At 45.1% G+C, this 10,134-nt stretch overlaps 1 pseudogene; it reads right to left on the reverse strand.

Moving 5' to 3' along the window:
- Positions 1-3,432: 3,432 nt before the first annotated feature.
- LOC120560502 lies at positions 3,433-7,225 on the reverse strand (annotated as a pseudogene).
- Positions 7,226-10,134: the final 2,909 nt, after the last annotated feature.

Genomic DNA, 10,134 nt, shown 5'->3' on the forward strand with positions numbered 1-10,134 from the left:
CTGCGCCCAGAGCAAGGCATCCCATCGACCCTCTGCAGGTCTGTTGCGCCCTCTGCCTGTGCCTGGCCGTCCATGGTCGCACATTGCTCTGGACTTCGTTACAGGCCTGCCCCCATCCCAAGGTAACAACACCATTTGCACTATAGTGGACCGTTTTTCTAAGTCCGTGCACTTCATTGCCCTGTCCAAGCTCCCCTCAGCCCGTGAGACCGCCGACCTGCTAGTTCAACAAGTCTTCAGACTGCACGGCATCCCCCTGGATATAGTCTCGGACAGAGGACCCCAATTCACATCCCAGGTTTGGAAAGAGTTATGCCAATCTCTTGGTGCTACTGTCAGTCTCTCCTCTGGTTTCCACCCTCAGACTAATGGACAAGCAGAGAGGGCCAACCAGGACTTGGAAGCAGCCCTGCGTTGTGTAGCATCCACCAACCCATCCTCCTGGAGCTCGCAGCTCGCCTGGGTGGAGTATGCACACAACTCTCTGACCTGCTCGGCCACAGGGCTGTCGCCATTCGAGGCTTCCCTTGGGTATCAACCCCCTCTGTTTCCCTCTCAGGAGAGTGAATTGATGGTTCCCTCGGTCCAGCACCACCTCAGACGCTGCCGCAAGATTTGGAAGGAGACCCGATCAGCTCTTCTCCGCTCTGTAGCGAGCAATCGTCGCCTCGCTGATCGCCGCCGGACCCCGGCCCCCACGTATAAACCAGGTCAGAGTTTGGCTTTCCTCTAAGAACATTCCCCTCAGGACTGACTCTAAGAAACTCTCACCCCGGTTCATTGGACCCTTTGTCATTGACCGTGTCATCAACGCCTCAGCTGTCAGGTTAAGGCTACCACGTACTATGAGAATCCATCCCACCTTTCACGTCTCCCAACTAAAACCTGTCTCTTCCAGCCCTCTGTGCCCTCCAGCTGTGCCCCCTCCTCTGGCTCGGGTCGTGGATGGCCTCCCTGCTTACACGGTGCGTCGGATTATGGCTGTCCGGCGTCGTGGCAGGGGCTTGCAATACTTGGTGGATTGGGAGGGTTACGGCCCAGAGGAAAGACGATGGATACCGCGGTCTTTTATTTTGTATGCGGACATGGTTAGGAGGTTCCATGCAGCCCATCCTGATATGCCGGGTGGGTCGCCGGGGGGGTCCCGTTGGGGGGGGGGGGGGGTACTGTCATGGTGCTGTCTGTTTCCCTCTCCCCTCCCTTTTTTTTGTTGTTTGTCATGTGCTGAGTGGGTGTGGTGCTCCTGGCTCTCTCTCCCTCCTCGTCAAGACACCTGTGGCTTCCTGTTCACCTGATTCACATCCAGCAATCACCACTCCTGTTATAAACCAGTCTCTGCCAGATCGTCCGTTCACCCAAGTGGTAACACTCGCTACGGCCAGCCTCACTGTTTTTGAAAGACTGCTTTTTTTGTATACCTGTTGCAAGCCTAGTTTTGACTTTTTTGTGTTTTTTGTGTCCAGATTTCCACTACCGCCCTGGAAGCACAGTCTGCCTATCTGAGCCTTGTTCTTTTCCCGATCCTGCCTCTCACCTGTCTGCCCGCTCTCAGCCCCAGGGGATATCCAGCACCTGCATCACTCATTTTGTTTTTTGTTCAATAAACCTCAATACCTGTTCTGAACTTTTCCGTGTCTGCGCTTGAATCCAGGCAGCCCAGCCTAACGGCAAATGTCTACCAGAGCTGCATGTTTTAAGAAGAGCAAATTATAATTCTACATAAATATGAAGAACACAGATTCGGTTTTACAGGGAAAAACGCAATACAGTCGCTGCTTCCTAAAACAGGAAAGAAAGCTGGCAAAAAGAAAATTGCCGACACTGTAGATGCTTAAATTACTCTTATCAATATCACTTCCCCATCAGTCAGGACCAAGATCTGACCATAATTACACTTGTGCTTTCCATAAACTGTCGTTGCTTTAGCCTATTATTGCAGTTGCAACCCTGGCAGTGGTAAGCGATCGTGAGAGCAAATAAAACATATAAAAACATAATTCAAACCGATGTGCACATTGGCGACACACGTCTCAAGAAGCCGACAAATAGCCGATATGTAATTCCCTCCCATTAAAATATATATATTTCATAAAAATACCCATCAGGGAATGTTAACGGGGTTATCGGTCTCTAAATGTTAACTTTCATGAGCGCACACCTCTCTCCCCCTCTCTCTCCCTCTCTCTCTCTGCGCACCGAGCTCCACCTGATCTTCTAAAGAACGGTGATGTCAATCGACCTATTGATTGGTCAGTAGGCGGTGCTTTTACACCGGTTGATCTCTAATCTCCAACATAACCTGCTCCCGACCAGGTTAGGCATCCAGCATAAGTTACCATGGCGATTGAACCCGATAACAACTAATCCACCGTTGTGATACAGAAAATCCTGGGTTGAACCTGAAGTTAGCTCGTTAACGCCAAATTCTGCTTTATCGTACAGGCCTCTGGCCTGGCTGTCAAACTGGGCAGTTGATAACACAGGCCAAAACACAAACAGAAATTCCGTCACAGAGTGGAAATTTCAAAAGGAGAAAATACTGGTATTAGCATTGTTGTCAGAAAAGATAGTATTTCAACTTAGCATGTTTTTAATATCTGATGACGCATTGGGGTCATTTTTGGATTTATTACAGTACATATATTACATATTGGACCTTTAAATAAAGAAATCTAAAAACTAAAAAACTAAATGAGGCATGTGTGAAAGCCCTCTTAAACGCTAGCTGTCAGTATTACATATTGCCCCATTATTTACTTAAGCACACACATTTTGCTACATTTGACATATTTTGCATTACATGGATTTTTTGTACCTTTTACTTTTTTTGGGAGCTATAATTAATTATTAATATAAATTTTAACATATGCCAAATTTATAAAATATAATCCATTGTTATAGCCCTATAGCTATACCCAACAACAATACTCAAATTACCTCCACCTCTGTTATGTCGTGGGTTCACTTCAGATAACAGTTTGTTTTTAGTGGAAAACTACTCACTTGCTTTACTAACGTACTTGTTCACTTAGTACATCCAGACAATCACAGTAACAGCGGCGGCACAGCGCCAACTAGTGGAACGGGGTACTCAATACTCAATGTCACATACATCACATCTCCTTCCCACTAAATGTTGTACTCCATAAACATGAACAAAAACATATATTTATTTATTTTTATATAACGTGTATAATGTTACCTAATCTTGAGGTAGGGAGTCAGTCAAGTGGTTATTATGCCCTTATTCTTGAGACATGACTCTTTAGTCTAAATGAAAACAAATGTAACAGTCTCTTATCCAAAAAATGTGTCAAACAACTGTCCAACCTTATTGAATTCCTTAAGGGCTAAAACAAACTGGTTTCGTAATGACACGAGATGGGTATTGCTTACCAGTCTCTTGATGTGGTGTGTTGACTACCTCTGATGTTACCGGATATGGCTGTACACTGGATCAGGAGATGGAATAGCTGGGTCGGGAACTGTGTTCTCCAACACAGGCAGGTCTGCTGGAATGGGAGTAGACTCCGAAGACTCTGGAACATCCAACTCTGCATGTCGAGCAAGCATCTGGTCAGCATGCCGTCTAAAGTGTTCCAAAGATCCAACGTTGATCGTGTATGACACAGGACCAGTTTCGGCTGAAACCACGGTAGGTGTCCACTTCTCTCCTCGCCCATAATCACGCACTAATACTGTGTCACCCACTTTGAATGACCTGGCCTTAGCACGTGTCTGTCGACGAGCACACTGCTCTTCTTGTGCTTTCTCCACTGTTGTTGCAATGCTAGGCTTCATCAGGTCGAGTCGAGAACGTAGCTTGCGATGCATGAACAGCATGGATGGCGATTCCTTTGTGGTGGAGTGTTGCGATACGACAGTAAGAATGCATCCAGTCGGTGTTGGATTGAAATTGTGCCTTTGGAGCACTTCAATGAATGCTTGAATGTTTGCACAAAACGTTCCGCAAGGCCATTCGTGGCTGGGTGGAATGGCGCAGAGCGTATGTGCTTAACCCCGTTGTTCTTCATGAATGTCTCGAATTCGCTTGATGTAAACTGGGGACCATTATCACTCACTAAGACCTCCGGGAGGCCGTAACGACTGAATAGCCCTCTCAGTACCTGTATGGTCTTGGAAGTCGTGGTAGAACTCATCAAGTGCACTTCAGGCCATTTGGAGTGGGCGTCCACGACCACCATGAACATATGGCCTTGGAAAGGACCCGCAAAATCAACATCTGCCATGGAGCTCCCGGCCATGCCCAAGGATGGAGAGGTGATGGTCCAGGTGCTTTTGTGTGAGTTGGCAGGATTGGCAGGTCTTCGACATTTGTTCGATTTGAGCGTCAATTCCTGGCCACCACACGTAACTGCAGGCGACAGCTTTCATTTTGACAACACCAGGGTGTCCCGTGTGTAGCTCGGACAACACTCAGCTTAGGAGGGATGACAACACGGATACCCCACATGAGGCACTGTTGTTGAACAGTCAGTTCATCCTTCCTACTGATGAATGGTGGCAGTGTGCTGTCCACATGCTGGACTCTCGGGAAACGACCTGTGGACATCATTTCCAGTCAGGCCAGCTGACAGTCTTGCCTGGGCCCGGGACGAGATCTTAGATGGGCCCCCCCCTCACGGCCAGATCTCTCCTTTTCCCTTGCTCTTCCTCTCCTCACATCTCTCACTGAAATTAAGTGTGTAATCAGTCTCTGATCCATCCTGCTCAGACTCTCCGACAGGGCAGCGGGCCCCCCCGCATCACTCTCTCTCTATCTCTCTCTCTTCTCTCTCACGGGTAGCCTGACTCTGTCCCTCCGTTGCGGGGCAGCGGGCCCCTCCCGCATCACTCTCTCTGTCACCTGACTGCAGCTGGATCTCTCTCTGTCTCATCCTTACTGATGGAGCTACCAAACTCAACTGTTTCTGTCAAAGTTAACGTGTTGTGTCAGGCTTTTATACAAGCTAATGGGCGTCTAACATGAGAGCTGGCCTGTTAAGTTTACGTTACGGCGGCTCGTAACGTTGGCTGTGCTGTGTCTTACCTTGCTCTACGTTACAGTTCCAGCTTCACCGTAACCACCTTTTTTTAATATATTGTTTTTAGAAAATCTCTAAGGCCTCTATTTTCTTTCTTCTCTTTTTTTTTTTCTCTGCTCCGACTCGCTGACGGCGGAACGTCATTTTGAGCGTACTGAACTTCAAATCAAGTGACAATATCAAATTTTGATCAGTGGCCAAACCATTTTTATGTTGGGGGTGGGGGGGTTCTTGACCACCATTTCCAGGACAATTAGGAAGAAAACAAATAAAACGCTTTTATGTAATTCAAATATTATGCTACATATTTTTTTCCACAAATAGGCCTATTTAAAAAAAATTTTTAATTCTTCCATAATTTAATGAGGGCCCAGTTCTGGGCCCCCCCCCTACTGTGGGCCCGGGACAACAGACCCGTTTGTCCCCCCCTATCGGCGGGCGTGTTTCCAGTACTTGAGCAAGGACAGGCTCAGTCCTGGTCTCTTTGCAGATTTCTTTGCAGCTCACAGGTAAGGTTTCCAGGTGTTTAATGTGAAAGCTGTCCACAGTGTTGGTTTTCTCCTTAGCTGACGTGGCAAGTGGCAGGCGGGACAGCCCATCGGCATTGCCATGACGTGCTGCTTCTCTGTACTGGATGCTGTAATCACGAGCAGCCAATAGGAGAGCCCACCGCCTGCATTCTGGCGGCTGCCATAGATGGTATTGCTTTGCTGGGACTCAGAATTGTGGTCAGAGGGCGATGGTCGGTGAGGAGCGTAAACTTCCTACCATATAGATAGTGATGGAATTTCCGAACAACAAATACAATGCCAAGAGCTTCACGGTCAATCTGTGTGTATTTTTGTTCTGCTTTATTCAAAGTCCTTGATGCAAAGGCTATGGGCCTTTCATGTCCATCTGGAAGGATGTGCGAAATCACACCACCTACCCCATAGGGTGAAGCGTCACAGGCCAGCCGGATGGGCAGTTGTGGGTCGTAATGAGTAAGCACACTTTGCGATGACAACTGTTCTTTGGCCTCCTTAAATGCCATTGCACATTGTGAAGTCCATCGCCACAGTTTGCCTTTGCCCAAGAGTGCATTGAGTGGGCTAAGGATGGACGACAGGTTTGGAATGAACCTGCCGTAGTAATTAATTAGCCCTAGAAAGGATCGAAGCTGGCTCACATTCGTCGGTGCAGGAGCTTCCACAATCGCCCTTACTTTCTCAGGTGACTTGTGCAGGCCATGGGCGTCGATAACATGGCCCAAGTATTCCAGTGAATCCTTGAAACATTCACATTTTTCCTTTTGGACATGTAAGCCGAATTCTTCAAGGCGTCCTAGGACAGTGTCCAAGTTCCTCAGGTGCTGAAGGCGGTCTTGGCCAGTTACCAAAATGTCGTCCAAATAGCAGTGGACGTTCGGAAAAGACCCTGGAGAACCTGGTCCATGGCCGCTAAAAGATTGTTGGGGCTGACGTGATCCCAAAGGCAAGTCTGTTGTAACAGAACAGTCCTTTGGATGTTGTTATGGTGAGATATTTGCGAGAGTCTTCTTCCATAGGCATTTGCAGATATGCGTGAGACAAGTCCAGCTTACTGAAATGCTGCCCCCCTGACAGTGATGCGAATAAATCCTCAATCCGAGGAATCGGATATTTCTCCACCTGCAGGACGGGGTTGATTGTCACTTTAAAATCACCGCAAATCCTAACATCTCCATTCTTTTTCACAACTGGCATGATAGGTGTTGCCCAGTCGCTGAACTTGACAGGGGATATGATGCCCTGTTAACTCAGTCGGTCAATCTCAGCTTCAACTTTTGGCCTCAGAGCATAGGGAACGACTCTTGCCTGGCAAAACCGTGGTTGATGACGCGGTTTCAGAGTTATGGCAACTTTAATGCCTTTCATTGTGCCCAGCTCCTTTTTAAAGACTTCATTGTGCCTCTGTAGCACAACTTCTAAAGTCTCCTCGCGAACCGTCTTAATCTCCCGCCAGTCAATCCGTATTTTCCGCAGCCATTCCCACCCAAAGAGTGGTGGTGAAGCCCCTTTGACCACATACAGTGGTAGCTTAGCCTTCTGCTTGTTAATTTTCACCGAGACTTTGATGACCCCCACCGGTGAAATCAGCTCGCCAGTGTATGTCTTCAGTATGGAATTTGTTTGACGTAAAGGTACATGACACAACTGCATGTCATATAGTTCTTTGGATATTAAAGAAATTCCATTTGAATTGTCTTCCCTTCAATCTTTGGCTTAACACACGTGTGAAAAGTTTCCTTTCTGAGCAACCATGTTTAGAGTTAGCTCTGCATCTGTTGTGCTACCCTCACTACTGGACATTTCTTTTGCATCCATGTGGTGCACTCCGCTCTTCTTTTTCTTTGTAAACACTTTTTGTTTTACTTTCTTTTCTTTATTTCCATGCTCTTTGTGTCGGCTCACTCTTGATATGTGGCCTTCCTTACCACAGTTGTGACATGTTTGTTAGTTAATAGCAGTCACCCAGCTAACAATTTTTGGTTCCCAGAACGTTCTGGGAACGTTCGTTTTTGGTTGCGCGAACGTTCCCTGAAGGTTAGGTTTGGTTAGGTTTTGGTTGTGTTTTGGTTATTATGGAAAGTTGGTTGAACGTTCTGGGAACATTCATTTTTGGTTACATCGAACGTTCTCCGAACGTTGCAACCTTTAGAGAATGTTCCCCTAATGTTGTAACCGTTATGAACGTTCCCCTAACGTTCCCCTAACGTTGTAACCTTTATGGAACGTTCCCCTAACGTTCCCCTAATGTTACAACCTTTAGATAACGTTCCCCTAACGTTCCCCCACCGTTGCAACCTTTATGGAACGTTCCTCTAACGTTATTTTTTACAATCCCATAACCTTTAAAAAACTAACAACCATGGTACCAAAAAATAAAAAAAAACATTTTTATATAAGAATCCGTTTTATTTGCCATATAGACACATACTGCACAAGAGAGACAACATACATAGGCACATTAACACAATATATTGTATAAATGTAGAATGCAAATCTGCCCTACAAAGGAAAAACATGTTTGGGCAAAAATGAGTTAATGTCACTTTTGGGGTATTTGAAACCTCCTTTATCATGTGAATAAATATCGTGAGTCAATTTGATTCTTTTAACAAGAAAATAAAGACAACCGTAACATCCAAAACATACGAGAAACCACAGCAGAACGCCGTAACAGCGGTTACGGATCTCTGCACGCTGAAGTTGAGTGTTCGGACTTTGTTTAGCCAGGCATCAAGAGAGAGGTTACTGTACCGCAATGATCTTACTGTACTCTAGGCTCGTCATAGCCAGAGGTGGGTAGAGTAGCCAAAAATTGTACTCAAGTAAAAGTACTGTTACCTCAGAATAATATGACTCAAGTAAAAGTAAAAAGTAGTCATCCAAATAATTACTTGAGTAAGAGTAAAAAATTACTCGGTGAAAAAACTACGCAAGTACTGAGTAACTGTTGAGTAACGTCTGATTTATTTTTTAACACAAGCATTCAATCAGACGGACAAAAATACTAAATAATCATCTTTAGGCAAATTATAGTTCATCCAATCAATAAAATAAATAAAAATTAATTAATTACAAAATAGCTTAAATTAAAATAATCCAGGTAAATTCAAGTACTTAAAAAATAAAATCCATAAAATAATAATACATAAAAATAAATAAGCACAAGTAACACAAATTTCCAAACCTACTTTTTTTACAAGGCTCTGCAGGCAGAACTAGAACAAGGTAATGGAGCTGTTGTTTGGCACTTTTACTAAGGTAAACATGCTTTCATTATGAGGCCAGATGCCTGTACTACGAAGCAAGATTTGGGGTTAACGAGCTAACTTCAGGTTCAACCCAGGGTTTTCTTTATCACCAAGGTGGATCACTTGATACCGGGTTCAATCGCCGTGGTAACTCATGCTGGACGCCTAACCTGGTTGGGTGCAGGTTATGTTCGAGATCAGAGATCAACCGGTGTAAAAGCACCGCCTACTACTGACCAATCAATAGGCCTACTCGATTAATAACGGCATCACCGTTCTTATAGAAGATCAGTCGGAGCTCGGTGTGGAGATAGAGATAGAGAGAGAGAGAGAGAGAGAGAGAGAGAGAGAGAGAGAGAGAGAGACGGGAGAAGAGTGCGCTCATAAAAGTTAAAACATTTAGAGACCGACAACGCCGTAAACATTCCCTGATGGGTATATTTATGAAATATATAGATTTGAATGGGAGGGAATTACATATCGGCTATTTCTCTGCTTCTTGAGCCAATGCGCACAGCGGTTTGAATTATGTTTTTTATATTTTTTATTTGCTCTCACGATCGCTTCCACTGGCAGGATTGCAACTGAAATAATAGGCTAATTATGGCAGTTTATGGAAAGGACAAGTGTAATCATGGTCAGATCTTGGTCCTGACTGATGGGGAAGTGATGTTGATAAGCGTTGATTTACGCATCAGCGTCGCCTATTTTTTGTTGCCAGCTGACGAGACTGCACAACTACGTTTGATTGGTGAAACACAGTCACGTACGTGGTAGAGCCTTTGGCGGAAGTCTCTCTTTCAAAATAAAACATTAAAATGAGGCGCACGCGGGGAGAATACAAACAATGACGCGTAGAATGCCAAAGAGGTAAAAAGAAAAGTAACGAGCTCATTGTAGCCCAATGTAGCGGAGTAAGAGTACAGTTTCTTCTTCACAAATCTACTCAAGTAAAAGTAAAAAGTATAGTGATTTAAAACTACTCCTAGAAGTATAATTTTTTCAAAAACTTACTCAAGTAAATGTAACGGAGTAAATGTAACTCGTTACTACCCACCTCTGGTCATAGCCTACTGTCAAAGTTTTCCGCTTTTAATTGTCACCAAACCACGTAACATACACATGACATATCAAATAAAGTGATGATTCCTATTCTGTCAGTGACAGCCCGGAGCTAGCTACATTGCTAGCTACAGCGCTAATGTTGATGCTGACACACCTCCTCACTTGGCGGAGCCTCACATCAGACGCCGAAAACCAATTATTAAATACACAGCTGGCATCCTACCTTCCCATGCAATCCGATATAAT

The sequence above is a fragment of the Perca fluviatilis genome, chromosome 6 (assembly GCF_010015445.1).
Source record: "Perca fluviatilis chromosome 6, GENO_Pfluv_1.0, whole genome shotgun sequence".
In the NCBI taxonomy this organism is placed as follows: Eukaryota; Metazoa; Chordata; class Actinopteri; order Perciformes; family Percidae; genus Perca; species Perca fluviatilis.